The sequence below is a fragment of the Propithecus coquereli genome, unplaced genomic scaffold, assembly GCF_000956105.1.
Source record: "Propithecus coquereli isolate 6110/MARCELLA unplaced genomic scaffold, Pcoq_1.0 Scaffold2, whole genome shotgun sequence".
NCBI lineage: Eukaryota > Metazoa > Chordata > Mammalia > Primates > Indriidae > Propithecus > Propithecus coquereli.
In genome coordinates this window covers 1,158,263-1,175,179 of record NW_012144966.1, presented here as the reverse complement: position 1 = coordinate 1,175,179, position 16,917 = coordinate 1,158,263, and the positions used below count along the sequence as shown (strand labels likewise).

The 16,917-nt window shown below is 43.6% G+C and overlaps 1 pseudogene; it reads left to right on the top strand.

Moving 5' to 3' along the window:
- The window catches only part of LOC105809679, a 73,020-nt pseudogene that overhangs the window by 28,236 nt on the left and 27,867 nt on the right, over nucleotides 1-16,917 (top strand).

Below are 16,917 nucleotides of genomic sequence, written 5' to 3'. Positions count from 1 at the left end.
CCTCGGCCTCCCAGAGTGCTAGGATTACAGGTGTGAGCCACTGCGCCCGGCCAATATCTGGTTCTTTACAGAATAAGGTTGCTGATGTCTCACCTACACCATTAGTTTCAAATTTGGCAGCACATTAGAATCATTTGGAAAACTTTAAAAAATATGGATAAAATACGGATGCTACTGATACCTGGTCTCAGACATTCTGATTAATTTGGTCTAAACACTGGGACTTTTAAACACTCTCCAGTGATTAACATGTTCAGCCAAGTTCAATAGCTGACCTAGACTATTGCTTCTCAGACTTCAATGTGATATAAATCACCTGGGGGCTTGTTAAAATGCAGATTCTGATTTAGTAGTTCTATGGAGGGGCCTGGGATTAGCATTTTTAATAAGCTCCCTGTGGGGGTGCCAGTCTGCTAGTCCATGGACCACACTTTGAGTACAAAGATCTAGCCTAGCCTGTCCTAGAAAGAGAGAGAAAAAGAAAGACCTTTCCATATGTCTTTCTCTTACAGAGAAGTTAAAAGATGCCACAGAACCAATGTGGCTCATATCGTGGACTTCTTAAGCGACCTTAGTGGACTTGGAATCACCCTGTATGTTGAAAAGGATTTTGATTCTTTCCCAGAAAACAAATGGTTTTGAATACCTGTCCTAACATCAAGCCATTAAGACTTCCCATGTTCACTGAAGCAATGAAAGACTAATTACGGCTTTCTCCTTTCACCCTCCCATTCTTGGAGAAAGTTTTTAAGGAGTGTATATAAAGAAATCTTTTGTTGGTTAACGACCTTGAAATTGTGTGTGGATTAACAATTGGTCTGAATCCAGTGACTAGGGGAAATGCTTCCCTGATTGTCTAGGGTTGCACTTTAGGAATTAACTAGAAGGAATAGAATGTCCTTCCAGGCATGGAATGCTCTGAAATCTGTCAATCTGAGCCTTTTGAAACCCCTTTTGGGTAAAGGTGAAAAGGGAGACACAACCTGATTCTACACAGACATTTTATCCCTAACTTCCCCCTTTGCTATGAAGAGGATTAAGAACGTGGAATTTCAGATTCTCTTTACCTCATTTCATCGTTAGGATGATGGATTAGTAATATGCTGTTCTGGCTGGGCATGGTGGTTTATGCCTGTAATCCTGGCACTCTGAGAGGCTGAGGCAGGAGGATCCCTTGAGGTCAGGAGTTCGAGGCCAGCCTGAGCAAAAATGAGACCCTGTTTCTCCAAAAAATAGAAAACTTAACTGGGCATGGTGGCATAGGCCTGTCATCCTAGCTACCAGGACTCTGAGCCCAGGAATTTGAAGTTGCAGTGAGTTATGATGACACTACTGCACTCTAGCCAGGGTGACAGAGCGAGAGAGAGACTCTGTCCAAAAAAAAAAAAAAGCTGCTCTTTTAAATACTTTTGCCTGCCAGTCATCTACAGACTGCTGAGTGTTTTACATCCTAAACCTATTTATTGTTGGGATCTGCTTTATTTTGTGAAATATAAATATTCATGAACCTTAAACACATTACAATGATACTAATGGATTCTATAGAAAAAAGTTTCACTTCCTGTTTCCTTGAAGTGAAAAGCCATCTCAAGGAAATTATCTTATTGTAGCCCCAATTTGCATAGGAGAAAAGTCTAGCCCTAAATGTAGGTGGTCTGCCTTTGAGATTCAAGTAACCTGACAGTGACTGAAACATTGGTGACTCTACCCTAAATTTCACCTTGCAACTTAAAGCCCATACAGAATGGGGTGTCCCAGGAAGCCATATGCTATGGTAGTTAACGGTGTACCGCGAGGAGGGTGGCATTTAAGGGATAAGGAAATTCAGCTGGAAACACCCCTAGATTAGCCCACATCCAATCAGGTGTCAGCCTCTTTATACCCTGTACCCCACTCCCTGTTCCACCCTGTCCACTGACCTTCCTAGAATTTCTTTAATCAGATGAAAGAAAAGTGATAGAGAACAAGGAAGAGACAGTTTTTTAAAAATTAGTTTTATTAAGACATAATTCACATAGCACACAATTCACCCATTTAAAGTGTACAACCCGGTGGCATTCAGTACAGTCACAGAGTTGTGTAATCATCACCACTAATTTTAGATCATTTTCATCACCCCAAAAAGAAACCCCATGCCCATGAGCAGTCACTCTCCATTTCCATCCTCTCCCCAGCCCCTGGCAGCCACTAATCTACTTTCTGTCTCTACGGAATTGAGGAAGAAGGTTTTTGTAGCCAGAAGTCTGGGTGCTGGTTTCAAAATGTGGAACCGCCAGCTGCCTCTTTCCCTCCTCCACCTCTGGGTCTCAGTTTCCTCAGATGGGTGTTCTCAGTCTTGGCTACACATTAGAGTCAGTCTGGGAACTTGGAAAAAACACTAATGCACAGGCCCCATCCCCAGATATTCTAATTCACTTGATTTCGGGTGGGGCTTAGTCATCATAAAACTTTTAAAGCTTTATAAACCAGATATTCTCCAAGGCCTTGCTATCCAGATGTGGTCCCTGGATCAGCAGAATCAGCTCTACCTGGGAGCTTGTTATTAATAGAACTGCAGACTCTCAGGCCCTCCCCAAACCTATTGGATCAGCATCTGGGTACTCACAAGACCCCCCCAGGTGATTCATGGACACATTAAAATTTGGAAAGCTCTGCTCCAAGGTTTCCTGCAACTCTAACAGTCTAGTATTGTGTCCTCTCCTCCTTCCTGTTTGGGACACCAGGTGATTTTAGTAATCAGTTCCCACAAAGTTTGCCCCACATTGGAAAATTGGCTCTCAGTTTGCTGACTGAACAGGATATACCATTGCAAAGCCTTATAAGAAGTTTGTTCAGTGATAGTTAATTACACAGTAATTTGGAAGAACATCAAGTCATTCTGGAGTTGTTTTACCTACTGTCCAGAAGCAAAAAGAAAAAGAAAAATTGGCATTTAGGTCTCAACCCGTTGCCAGTTTTGAAGCATTCTGTACTTTGCAAAAATTGCATGTCAGGCAGTCCATCCGGGTTTACATTTTGAGAAAGAAAACCTTTTATCTGAGGAATGCGAGCCCCTTTAAATGATCCTGCCCAGAAGGGCATTTAAAATGTAACAGCAGTCACGTCCTCACTTTCCCTTGAGCTAAATAATTACCTCTTGAAGCCATGTGCTGAGGGGCTCTAGACTAACTGACGCCAAGCAGCCATGAAATGCCCACACCCTATAACATACACCCTCCACAACGTGCGGCCAATCACTGACCACTGTTATTTCTGTAAACCAATGAGATTTGCTGACGAACAACTTTGTAATCACCCCCCACTCCTCATTCGTCTTTTTTCTTTAAAAAGTTAAGCCTCTCTTATTTTTCAGAGCCCTTCCCAAGGCAACTTGGAAGTAAGTCCCAGGCTTCAGTCCTCAACCTTTGGCTTTATACTAGATTCTGAACTTTTTTATTATTTTAGGTTGAAAATGTAAAGCAGTGTGAGCAGAAGTTCTCGGCTTTGGCTGCACATCAGAATTGCCTGGGGAGCTTTTATAACTTCTAAGAGCCAGCACCCGCCCCACCCCAGATCAAAGAAATCAGAATCTCGGTATTTTTAAAGTCCCCAGGTGATTCTAATAGTCAGCTAAAGTTGACAGTCACTGGTATAGAGATTTAACTATTGTTATCCTGTTTTGGATGTACCAGAAAATATCATTTTTGTACCTTGTTAAAGCGAGGCTGTGTTTCCAAAGTGTTGTCATTGATCGATTCAGTAGCCCTGTGCTGAGCACATCTTAATGTCTCAAGCACCAACAGCAGGATTTGAGAAAAGGGGCCTAACAGGGAAGGAGACCCAGACAGACGCTTGGGGAAGGCCAGCCCCTTAACTCTTTGCTTGCCACGCTCAGGACAGTGACAGGCCCAACAACTGGTATCGTTTCTCCAGGGTTCCACATGCGGGAAACCTACAGTGACATTTTAAACAGGACCTTCCCTCCCTGCCTGTAGATTTCAGAAAGCAGGTCACTGAATGTACAGGTTTGACTCTTTCTCTTGGCCCGCAAATCCATAACAATGGCACTAAAAAGTTAGTCAACAGGGATCTACTGAAAATGGTGCCCAGTGCCTGAGGGAGGAGCTGGAGAAGCCCGAGGCCTCCAGGGTCTGCTAGTGAGGCGCGGCCTCCATAAATGGGCCAGTCAGCTAACAGTGCAGGGCGGAGTATAACCCAGGGCTCAGCTGATGGTAAAATCAATAAGGACTGCAGAAATTCAGAGGAAGGAAAATCAGTGCCCATTGGAATAGGATGGAGAAGCTTCACAACAAAGACAGCTCATGGAGGGACAAAGAAGGTCTTGGAGGAAGTGAACAGTTTGTATGATGTTCTTATGACATCATACATAGAATTACATAGGTTACATAGAATACCGTCTGTCAAATTTACTATGAGCCAGGCACTGTGCCGATTTCCACGTATTGCCTTATTTACTCCTTCCACCAAGATTATAAGGTAAGAAGTCTAATTATCCCCATTCTCTAAGTGACAATACTGAGGCACAGAGAAGTTAAATAACTTGCCCAAGGTCACAATGCAGGTGGATGATAAAGGAGGGATTTGAACCTGGCCTGTATGACTCCCAAGGCCATGCATATGCTATGCTATGCGGAATGTCCATCCTACTGTATTGAATATCAACTTAATACTTATTAAATGTGCGCCAGGTAGGCACATTTCTAACATTTTACATTATCTCATTTGATCCTCGAGACAACACTTTCAGGTATGCAGTCCCATTATTTTCAAGTTCTAGATGAGGATATGTGGGCCTAGAGAGGTTAAATAACTTGCCTGAGGTCTAGGTTGTCAGATAAAATACAGGACACCTAGTTAAATTTGATAGATAGACAATCTATTAGTATAAATATTGCATGGGTTGTACTTCTAAAAATTATTCATTGTTTATCTGACATTCAAATTTAACTAGGTGTCCTGTTTGCATTTATTTGTTTTTGCTAAATTTGGCAATCTTACTGAGGTCAGCCTGCAAAGCAAGGTTTGAATCAGGTGGTGGTGTGACTGTAGGGCCCACACTCAAAATGACCACATTCCATTGGCTGGAGACGATGGGTGGGCAGTCACACCAGCTTGTGTGGGAGGAAGTGAGTGGGCTTGCCTTCTTGCATCTGAGCTTAGGTTGAGGAGTAAGGAGAAATGGGCTCTTCCACCCCTCCCTCTTCTCCGGTGCTCACTGGATGCTGGGCTACCCCCACCTGCTGGTGGTAGAAGAGATAAAGGCCCTGGGCTATGCAGTCTCAGCTTTTGGTAACAAATGCTCGGTTCTGATGCCAAGAACAGAAGGAAGAGGAAAACAGAAAAAATAAGAGCGTCAGTATGGGATTCTGCAACACTGTCACACATACATCTTCCTATATAAATCGCAGGACCTCCCAGAGGGATAGATGCACGTACCTACAAAACAATCACGGAAACCAGTGGCAAAAACACAGCAGCTGCAGATATGTGACCATCTTGCAGGCTGCTATTGGCCAGGGAACTAGAACCTGTCAGGGATCCTTTAGCCCAGGAAACTAACATAGACCCAGGGGCCATCAGTCACATGGCCATGCGGCCAGAGTGTCGCTTAGAGATGCAGGAGGCCCGAGACAGTGTGGCAGCTCCAGGGTAGGTGTTGCGTTCAGCTGCAATACTTCAGCCATGGATATCTGGTTTAGCACAGCGAGCAGCAGGGCACTGCAGCTGCGGAAACAAACCTTCCCGTGCGACAGGGGAGCACACTTGTATGATTGAACATCGAGCAAATACAGAACAGATCTGACAGCTTAATGGGACCATTGTGATACTCGGGAAGTAGCAATAAGAATTAACAATAAGGTCCGGGCGCGGTGGCTCACGCCTGTAATCCTAGCACTCTGGGAGGAACAGGGAGAAAAAAAGCAACTCCTTTGTGTTAAGCAGCTGGGCTGGGTGCTTTATTTATGTAATTCTCATGCCTCTATTAAAACAGTTGCATCATTCTTGTAAGTATTTGTTTGGGATTGTCTCCCTGATAATCTCTAAGGGCAAAGATTGCAATCTATACTGATCTTTAAAACCCCAGGGACCTTCAAGTTATCTTGTAAATAGTGGGTTCTTAGCGAAGGTCACAATATTTAATTAAGTAGGAACTAGGAGGAGAAACTTCATTGCTTTGTTTCCTCTGTCTCTGTTCTCTGAGAGAGCACCCCACACACCACAAGCAATGCTGAATATTCTCCCAAGGTCTTGTGATTGGTAACTTAAAAAAAAAAAAACTACAATAGACAAATTCATACAAAGGTATTACCAGCATAATGTTCCTGGTTTTAGACATGTAAAAGGGGCTGTAGGAACTGATGTATACAGATGGAAATTTTAGGTCTATGGAAGCCGGAGGAGAAAGGCATTTTGGTTAAAAGAGAGGGGCTTTTAGTGACCACTCTTTTGAATCTGTGGGTGTAGAGGAGTATTTAGCATAGTACCTAGCCTGCAATGGACTTTGTAAAGGTAGCTGCCACTGCCACCACCACCACCGCCACCCTCTTATTCTCCCCTCCAACTCCTTGTGGTTCATCATCATCATCATCATCATTATCATCATTATCATCAAATACTGGTGATGAGCAGGGCCCCACAAAGCTAAGACACCATTCAACTGACTTAAAGCTGTTTTGGGAAGTTTGTAATTCTCCTGGTTTCACCCTCTCACTTTTCTTTAAACGTATTAAAGCATCAAACATTATGAAGAAAGCTATTTTCTGTGGTTGTTGGGATGCTTTGTAAATATCATCCATCCTCACCTCCCAGGGAGAGGCAGACAGTAAATATTAATTTAACTTGATTTGAATAGATGCCGTGAAATGATGGGCTGAAAAGTTCTTCCATATAATTTATTCAGGTCAACTTAACCAAAAGTTAGGGTGTAGGTAAAAAACAATGTCACACTCATCCTTAAGAAGACAATGGCATGCACAGAAGCAACAGTAAAGTATGTGTGCTGTATTTTGGACCTTCTGCTTAGTGATAACTTTTCTGCAGCCACAGTAAAATACTCTGATTTTATTGCTTATTGGCCAGAGAGTTGCAGCAGTAAGGTCAGGAAAGAGATTATTGGGGGCTACAATGGGGACTTCCTGGAAGAGATGAGACCTGGAGGACAAGTAGGAATGGAGTATGGAGGTTGTCCTGAGGGAAGAAAGTAATGGGGGTAAACATTTAGTTGCAAAACAGCATTTGGCAAAGACTGTCTGGAGGCCAAAGAAGTTTGGGAAATACTGCATCTATTCATCTTGGATGAGATTTACAGACTCTGAGAAGACCTGAAATGAAGAAACCTGGTTAGCTTTGTTTAAGCTGAGTTTCCCAAATGTGCTTAATCATAAAATCTGCTTTTTGGGAACACTTATTAACATCTTTCAGAATGTTCATGTTCCACGGGACACTGTTGGGAAGCACTAATTTATAGCATGATGTTTCTTACTAGTATTATTTGTGCGTTTTTTGAGCCCTCAAAAGAGTTCATCTTACTTCTCAGTTGATATTACCTCATCATCACGTTTTTGCAGGGCTCCTGTTGTTTGATTTTATTTCATTGTTTTCCGCTTATCCCTAACCCCTACTCCCTAACATAAATATCCACTTTCATGTATTTCATATATTTCCTTAAATATGCCTTTATCTTATAAAATAAAGTGTATTGTTTTATGTGTCTGTGCTATAAATTTTATTCTTTCTTAGTTTTTTTCCTCACTCAGTGCTATATTTTAAAAAACTAAACTTGTGCATTCATCTCATTTGCTGTTTCTATTGCTGGACACAATTCTACACTATGCAGCCCACCCACTGTATTCATCTTTTCCTCCACTAGTGGACACCAAGTTTGGTGGCATTGGGGGGATCTTGAAATTAGGGTACCAGAACAGAAGATAATTATATCTATTGGATAAAGAGGTTGAATAATTTTCTTGTATTCAGTAAATAAATAAATAAATAAATAACCTGGCCGATTTTGGCAAGCCGACCTGGTCAAGTCCTATGAATGATGAAGAGTGAATTTCAAAAGGAGCAGCCTTCAGATAATTTGCTAAAGCAGGGACTAAATATCGCTTGGCTCAGATGGTCCAAATCTGTCATCCAGAACTGTCATCTTTATGCACATTTCAAAATCGTGCTCTTGGCCTTAAAGTATGACTGTTGAAAATATAATATTTTCTTAAAAATGCAGAAAGGAAAAGAAAGGGCATATGCAAGTGGCCTCAACCTGGGCTGGAGCAGTCTGTCCAGTCGAGCAGGTCAGGGAAGGAGGGGGTTGGCATAAGGCCCCAGAGTCTCATGGGATGTTCATAAGGAGACATGTTGACCTTCTCCGGTGTATGCACCCCCAGGACCACACACCTCCTGTTTAGAGGGCTAAGCAAAGAATTTAATATCAGGAATCCTCTGCTTCAGGCAGTAACTAGGAATGAGAATCATGGCAATTTGGGGGCATCAAGAGGAATGCCACCCTCCGAGGAACATCTAATGGTGATGAACAGGAAGTTTCACAGAGTTCAAGAACTTCTGAGGAATAGAGAAAACTCTTCCAGGGAATGAAAGTACCTGGAACTTGTTCTGAACTTGGAAATTCTTCACTTCCTTCAAAGAGTGCGTGATTGTGAAACCCCTTTTAATACTCTCCTGCAGTTTAGATGGACAGTGGAGAGCTGTGTTTCCAGGCGAAGGGGATGACAGGACACCTGCCTGGTTGTAGCCCGAACTGTGAAAAATACATGTTGAATAAAAGGCCAGGAGCAGGGCCGGGCGCCGTGGCTCACGCCTGTAATCCTAGCACTCTGGGAGGACAAGGCAGGAGGATTGTTTGAGCTCAAGAGTTCGAGACCAGCCTGAGCAAGAGCGAGACCCCCGTCTCTACTAAAAATAGAAAGAAATTAGCTGGACAACTAAAAATATATAGAAAAATTTAGCCGGGCATGGTGGCACATGCCTGTAGTCCCAGCTACTTGGGAGGCTGAGGCAGGAGGATTGCTTGAGCCCAGGAGTTTGAGGTTGCTGTGAGCTAGGCTGACGCCACGGCACTCTTGGCCCGGGCAACAGAGTGAAACTCTTGTCTCAAAAAAAAAAAAAAAAAAAAAGGCCAGGAGCAGTGGCTCATGCCTGCAATCCCAGCACTTTGGGAGGCTGAGGTGGGAGGATCACTTGAGGTCAGGAGTTCCAGACCAGCCTGAGCAACATAGTGAGAATCCATCTCTATAAAAAATAAAAATTAGCCAGGTGTAGTGGTGTGCGCCTGTAGTCCCAGCTACTCAGGAAGCTGAAGCAGAAGGATCGCTTGAGTCTAGGAGCTACAGATTACAGTGAGCTGTGATCGCACCACTGCACTCCAGCCTGGGTAACAGAGTGAGACCATGTCTCTAAGAAAAAAAGAAATTTCTTGAATTCCAGTATTATGTGGATTCCCACCATAACCAATGGTCATGAATATTATTGACAAAGTGGACTTTAGAGAATGAATTTTATGTATGTCAAAAAGAGAGACTTAGAATTTTTTGTAATTGGGATTAAAAACCATAGACATCACAAACGCTTAAAAGAGGCAGAAAAGGTTTGCTGGACAGAAGAAGAAAAGGAGATGAGTAGAACCACAGAGAGACTTCTGGATGAGAATGTCTAAGGTTTTTTACCAGTTCACTACAGGGGAAGGATGGGACAATGTCACAATAACATTACATTATCTGTAGTGTTTCCTGCCCTATATTCGGCGTCTCAGTCCCTGGAACATAAGATTCACTGAGTAAGTGGTTTTTTAATATAAGTAACTTAAGCTGGTGAATATTGCATAGAATTCATTTTATTACATACATTTAGAAATCTGTAAGCCAAAGAACCTCTTTGGGTACCTATTACGCAAACTACACCTAAAAATTGTATTCAAGACTAAAGACCACAGGGAAGAGGCCAGGCGAGCCACCAGTTTGTAGATGGAGATCTTAACAAGGCTTATGTTTGGAAGAATCTGTTGCATGTTGGATTATCCTAGGGAAGGAAAAGCTAAATGTTGGGCCTAGTACTAATATTTGATTATTGGATTAGATTCATCCAGTGTCTCTTAAATTGCAGGAAAAAACACCTCTCTGTCTCAAGTGTGAGATTTCCATGTTCATGTCCTCGGTTCTGGCTGGGTCTTTTGCTCTGTCCGGATATGATTTAGTCAAATGACGCTGTGCCGGGACTGGCCTCTGGTGTGGTGCAGCACCTGGCCACATGTGTGAACCCGCTGAACAATCCCAAGCTTGCCAGATGTTTCAGCAGAGCACACGGTCCATCTGTTCACTTGGCACTTTGCTGATGCATGTGGGAAAACACAGATGCAAGGGCCTGGCTTCCAGCACCAGCAACAATAGTAATGACTTCACAAGGATATTTATTTTGTGTATTTACTGAGATGTTTGGAAATGAGCTTTAGAAAAATCAATACAAATAACACAGACAGGGGGAGTGAACTTCAAGCTAATCAATTCCTACTCCTTGGTGTAGAACAATAATTATCCTGTAACTCTCCACATTTTGAAGGGGAAAAAAAATCCTTTTTAAAGAAGTGTTTCTAGTCAGACTTGAGTCTAAACTGCAATCAACCTCTCTCTTTCTCTCACTATATACACATACACACGCAATACACATATATCTATATACATACCTAATACACATACATAAATATATGTGTCTATCAACATCTTATTGGATATACAAGGAGGTAGAGAAAATATAAGTTATGATCTTTGTCCATTTCCAAGAAAGATTTTTGACCTAAGTGCCTTAGGAAGTTCTACTAATTAACCCTTTCTACTAGGGTTACTTGGTGGAATGGTCTGTACGAGGCTCAGGATACCTGGATATTCCTCCCCACAGTGCTACAAAGAAATCATAACCTTGGGAAAATCACTAACTTCTCTGGATTCCATTTCTTCAGTTGCACAATGGACTAGACTGCAGTGGTCCCCAGCCTCTTTTGGCACCAGGCACCGGTTTAAAGGAAGACAACTTTTCCACAGACAGTGAAGGAGGGCAGGGCTGTGATGCAAGCGACGGGGAGCGGCTGTAAATACCGATGAAGCTTCTATCGTTGGCCAACGCTCACCTCCTGCTATGTGCTCCCCCACCCCTCGCCCCATCACCACCTTCGTAAATTTGATGAAAGACAATTTTTCCATGGATTGGGGGTTGTGGAGCTCTGGGGCCCAGTCCTTAACAGGCCATCAACCGGTTCTGGTCCGCAGCCTGGGGGTTGGGGACTGCAAGATTACAGGACCCCTTGAAGATGTGGCTACTGCTAATATTCTGGGGCTCTGACTCGCTTCCCTTCCCCACCACCTTCCCATTCAGAGCCATCTGAGTGAACAATGTATGCACATTGGTGGTCTTCTTGCCATCTGGCATTCTATGTGAGGAAGGAGTGTGGAGGCCGCCCAGCATCCATGCGCCCTTCCATTGGTAACGTCACTCTGAGTTCCTTTAGGGGAGTCACCTCCCCCACTCTCTGTCCATGTGCTTGAGGTGGGGAGGCTCTGACCCAGACTCCAGGCCAGGCCAGGACAGTCAGTGCCCAAATGCCCCAGGACCCATGATCGGTCCAATCAGAGTGTATCCCAGCACTTCTGCTCAAAAATAATACAGAAAAGGTAATTGAAAAATCTTTCAAACAGCACACTGAAACCTAAAGAAATGAGTTAAATCAGTGCCAGCATTGCTCTGCAGAAGCACTCTAAGAAACCAGCAGCCCAGGAGTCCACCGAGAGAGCCCACACCAACTTAGGAAACTCCCGAAAGGCGAAGAAGAACCAACGATGGCTCCTGTTTTGTGACTCGATTGCTTGAGGAAGCATTTCCAAATATTCTTAAACAGGCAGTATCTCATTTCCATCTTATTTTGCAGTCATGAACATGACAGAGAGGTTAAGTCGAAAGAAGAACCTAGGAAGGAAATCAGTGTTCCTCAACTCCTCCGTTACTGCTTTTTTTGTGTGTTTAATTGATTTTTTGTAGTGCACTGTTTGAATTCTCTTAGTTCCTTTTCTGTATTTTGTTAGTGACATTCTTAGTTGTTAGCCTGGAGGTTGCAATTCAACTCTTAAACTTATAACAATCTATTTTGAATTCATGTCACTTAGCTTCAATAGTATACAAAAACTCTGCTCCACCTCCTTCCATGTTATTGTTGCTGTCACAAGTTACATCTTTATACATTCTGTGCCCATTAATGGAAAACTGTAATTATTGCTTATGTATGTGTGTCCAAATCATGTTGGGGAGAAGGAATTACAAACTAAAAATACAATAATACTGGCTTTGTACTTACCTAGGTAGTGACATTTACCAGTGCTCTTTATTTCTTCATATGGCTTCAAGTTACCATCTACTGTCTTTTCCTTTCCACCTAAAGGAAGCCTTTTAGTCTTTCTTTTTCTTTTTCCTTTTTTCTTTTTTAGACAAGATCTCTCACTGTCGCCTAGGCTAGAGTGCAGTGGCCTCATAATAGCTTACTGCAGCCTCAAACTCCTGGGCTCAAGCAATCCTCCTGCTTCAGCCTCCTGAGCCACCACAGCTGGCTACTTTTTCTATTTTTGGTGGAGATGGGTCTTGATATAGTGCCCAGGCTGGTCTTGAACTCCTGGCCTCAAGCAATCCTCCTGCCTTGGCCTCCCAAAGTCCTGGAATTATAGGCATGAGCCACCACACCCTACTCTTTAGTATTTCTTAGAGGGTAGGTCTACAGGTTGCACATGTCAGGACAAGGAAGTGTGAACCAACCTACAAAAACTAACCTATGGGTATCTGGGGAAAGCACTTGGCAGCTCTTTCCTATAAGCCAAGATCAGAGCCGAACCTCACCAAAGGACCCCATTTTGAACTGAACTCAGAGGAGAACTATCATTTTCTCTGCTTCATTCAGGTTTTGAACTGGGAGTCAAGCTATCTAAATTGTTGTCCTGGTTCTGTCCCTAACTAGCCATGTGACTGTGGACAAAGTCACTTATCTTATTTGGGCCTTTTTTCTTATCTGTGAAATTAGGTGTTCTAGATCAGGGGTTGTGAATTTTTTTTTTTTTAATGTAAAAGGATAAATGGTAAATATTTTAGGCTTTGAGGCCATAAGGCCTCTGTCACAACTACTTAATTCTGCCATCATAGCATGAAATCAGCCATAGACAATAGGTAAACAAATGGGCATAGCTGTGTTCGAACAAAACTGTACTTATGAAAACAGCAGGCCTCAGATTTGGCCTGTGGACCCTAGTCTGCCAGCCCTTCATCTTTCTTTCTTTCTTTTCTTTCATTTATAAGTTTATTTACAAACATATCTAGTATGCTATAGGAGTTCAAGAGTTTCATCAATTTTTCAAAGAGCTTATATCTCTGCTCTTTCCCAGTTACCAGGGCTTGTGCTTAGGCAGAGCTGGGCAAGCAGAGCCAACATGCCCATGGTCCGGAGCTTGGTTTTCCCAAAACCTATGTGACCCTGAGGAGACCCTTTAAGAAATCCTGCCTCGACAAAGAAATGAAGCCGATTGGCATGTATGGGCTCCAGAACAAACATGAGGTCTGGGGGGACAGATTTACTCAGGCCAATATCCTCAAGGCTGCTAGGAGCTGCTGCTGCTTGACGAGAAGGACCCATTGTGTCACCCCATCCTGCGCCGACCTGTCTGCATGGGGTGCTGGATGAGGGAACTGGATTATATCCTGGGCCTGAAGATCCAGGGTTTCTTCAAGAGGCACCTACAGATTCAGGCTTTCGAGCTGGGCTTGGCCAAGTCCATCCATCACTCCCCATGCTGATCTGCTGGCACCATGTCAAGGTCACAAGTGGGTGGTGAACATGCCCACCTACATCGTCCTCCTGGACTCCCAGGAGTGCACAGACTTCTTCCTCTGCTCTCCATACCGGAGTGGCCACCAGACCGGGTGAAGAGGAAGACCACCAAGAAGAGCCAGGGTGGGGCTGGAGCCGAGAGGAGGAGGATCGAGCCCACCCATCCCCTCCTTGGCTGGTGGATTGTCTAGTTTTCCAGTCATATGATAAAATAGGGCTAACCCTTAAAAAAAACCCTGAAAAACAAAGAGATTGTTCCTCTTAAAACGCTCTTCATATCTGTTCAAGGATGAAAAGCATCCTTATCTCTTAAGCAGTTGGTGTCTACTATAAATGTACAGAAAATCCAGATCCAAAGTCCAAAGTCATCATAATTAGTAACTGCCACTGTTTTCCAGTGACAATGGCAAATTCTTCTCTGGGCCCCCCTCACAGTGGCACATGCGCACCACAGAGGCCATGAACCTCGCGATGCTCTGACCCAGCATGGCAATGTTGGAAGAGGAAGGAACGGCAGTACCACCCCAAGTCCTCCTGTTTTCACCACCCTGTCCCCTCGTGTGCAAGGACCGAAAAGCCAACCCCTATTCTAGATAGTCTTGGAGAGTCTCTCTAGTTTTAAGATGTGAAAGGTCAGGTCTTCCCTATTGCTGTCAGTGTCTGTTACTCCTCCGCACCACTCCAGTGCATTGCCTCAGTCAACAATGCCATTGTAAGAATCACTATGGCTTTGGGGTGCCTATGGACCAAACATTTTTTGTACTTTATTCATTCCTCCCACAAGCCTATTAGGTGGGTAATTGCTATGGTCTGAATGTTTATGTCCCCTATCCAAATTTATATGCTGAAATCCTACCCCTCAAGGTGATGGTATGAGGAGGTGGAGCTTTTGGGAGGTGATTAGGTCATGAGGATGGATTTAGTGCCCTTACAGAAGAGACCCCATGCCCAGAGCAGTGGCTCATACCTGTAATCCTGGCACTTGGGGAGGCCCAGGCAGGAGGATTGCTTGAGCCCAGGAGTTTGAGTTTGCTGTGAATTTTGATGACGCCACTGCACTCTAGCCCGGGCAACAGAGCAAGACCCTGTCTCCAAAAGAAAACAAACACAAAAACAAAAAGAGAGACCCCGGAGAGCTTGCTTGGCTCTTCTGCCATGTGAGGACACAGTCAGAAGGCACCATCTATGAACCAGAAAGCCCTCACCAGACACTGGATCTGCCAGCACCTTGATCCTGGACTTCCTGGCCTCTAGAACTGTGAGATTTAAATTTCTCTTATTTATAAGTGACTCAGTTTATGGTATTGTACTATAGCAGCCGGAACAAATTAAGACAGTACTATTATACTCCTCATTTTATATCAGATAGAATTAAGGTTAGGGAAGTTCCCCAATAGGTCGAAGGACACAGAGTCGGTGATTGCAGAATGCAGACCAGTATCGCTCCAAAACCTTTGCTATATTTCTCCATCTTACGTTTTGTAGATTAAAGGTTGTTTTTTTTTTAGTGTGAGTCTCACAAAGACAGATTTAACTTTCATTTTATATTTTCCCACAAAAGATCTCTTTTAGCACAGCAGAGAATCCAATTGTTTTGACAGAGGAAAAAAAACCCCTTAAATATACTAAAAGATTAAGCCACAAAAATTCCACATAGACTATTTTTAAATTATAAATACCTCAAGCGATTAGTTGCCATTTTAAAATGCTGTCTCTCAAGATGCAAAATCAGCAAAAAACCAAGTTGATGCCCTCGAAGAACTTGTCATCTGTTTGGTAAGACATGTAGAAGAGGCCGGGCGCGGTGGCTCACGCCTGTAATCCTAGCTCTCTGGGAGGCCGAGGTGGGCGGATTGTTTGAGCTCAGGAGTTCGAGACCAGCCTGAGCAAGAGCGAGACCCTGTCTCTACTAAAATTAGAAAGAAATTAATTGGACAACTAAAAATACATAGAAAAAATTAGCCGGGCATGGTGGCGCATGCCTGTAGTCCCAGCTACTTGGGAGGCTGAGGCAGGAGGATCCCTTGAGCCCAGGAGTTTGAGGTTGCTGTGAGCTAGGATGACGCCACGGCACTCTAGCCCGGGCAAAAGAGTGAGACTCTGTCTCAAAAAAAAAAAAAAAAAAGACATATAGAAAATTAGTTAACAAAAATACAGTTCCAGATTAATTTGAGTAGAAGTGTTTTAAATCCCCCTTCACTTACTACGGTTGCCAACACATTCCCTCAGCACCACACGGCACTTTGAGTGCCTCTGGGGAGCAGGACACGTGGGTACTATATCAATTTCCTTTGGCTACAGTAGCAAATTCCCACAAATGTTTTGATCACTTAAAACAACACACCTTTATTATCTTATAGTTCTGGGGCTCAGAAGTCCAAAATCAGGCTCAGTGAGCTGAAGTCAAGGTGTTGGCCAAGCTATGTCCTTCAGAGGGTCTGAGGGAAAGTCTGTTTTCTTGCCTTCCTCAGCTTCTAGAGGCTGCCAGCATTCCTTGGCTTTCTTCTTGGTGTCACTCCAATCTCTTGTTTCTGTCATCACTGCTACGATTTGAATATTTGTCCCCTCCAAACCTCATGTTAAGATCTGACCCCCAATGTGGGAGGTAGGGCCTAATGGGAGATGTTTGGGTCATGGGGGCAGATCCCTCATGAATAGATTAACCTCCTCCCTTGGTGTGAGTGCATTCTTGCTCTATTAGTTCCCATGAGAGCTGGTTGTGAAAAAGAGACTGGCACCTCCCCTCTTTCTCTCTCTTGCTTCCTCTCTTGCTGAGGGATCTCTACACAGGCCAGCTCCCCTTTACTTTCTGCCATGAGTAGAAGAAACCTGAGGCTCTGGCCAGATGCAGGTGCCCAATCATGAACACCTAGGAGCTTGCTAGAAATAGCACTTTCAGGCCTCAGCCCAGACCCACTGAATCAGAATCAGCTACTTAATAAAATCCCAGGTAATTTACTTGCACATTAACCTACGAGAACAGTTATGTTATAGAGAGCAGTTGTCCCAAACTGTACCAAAGAGTTAATATGGTAGGTAGAAAACAT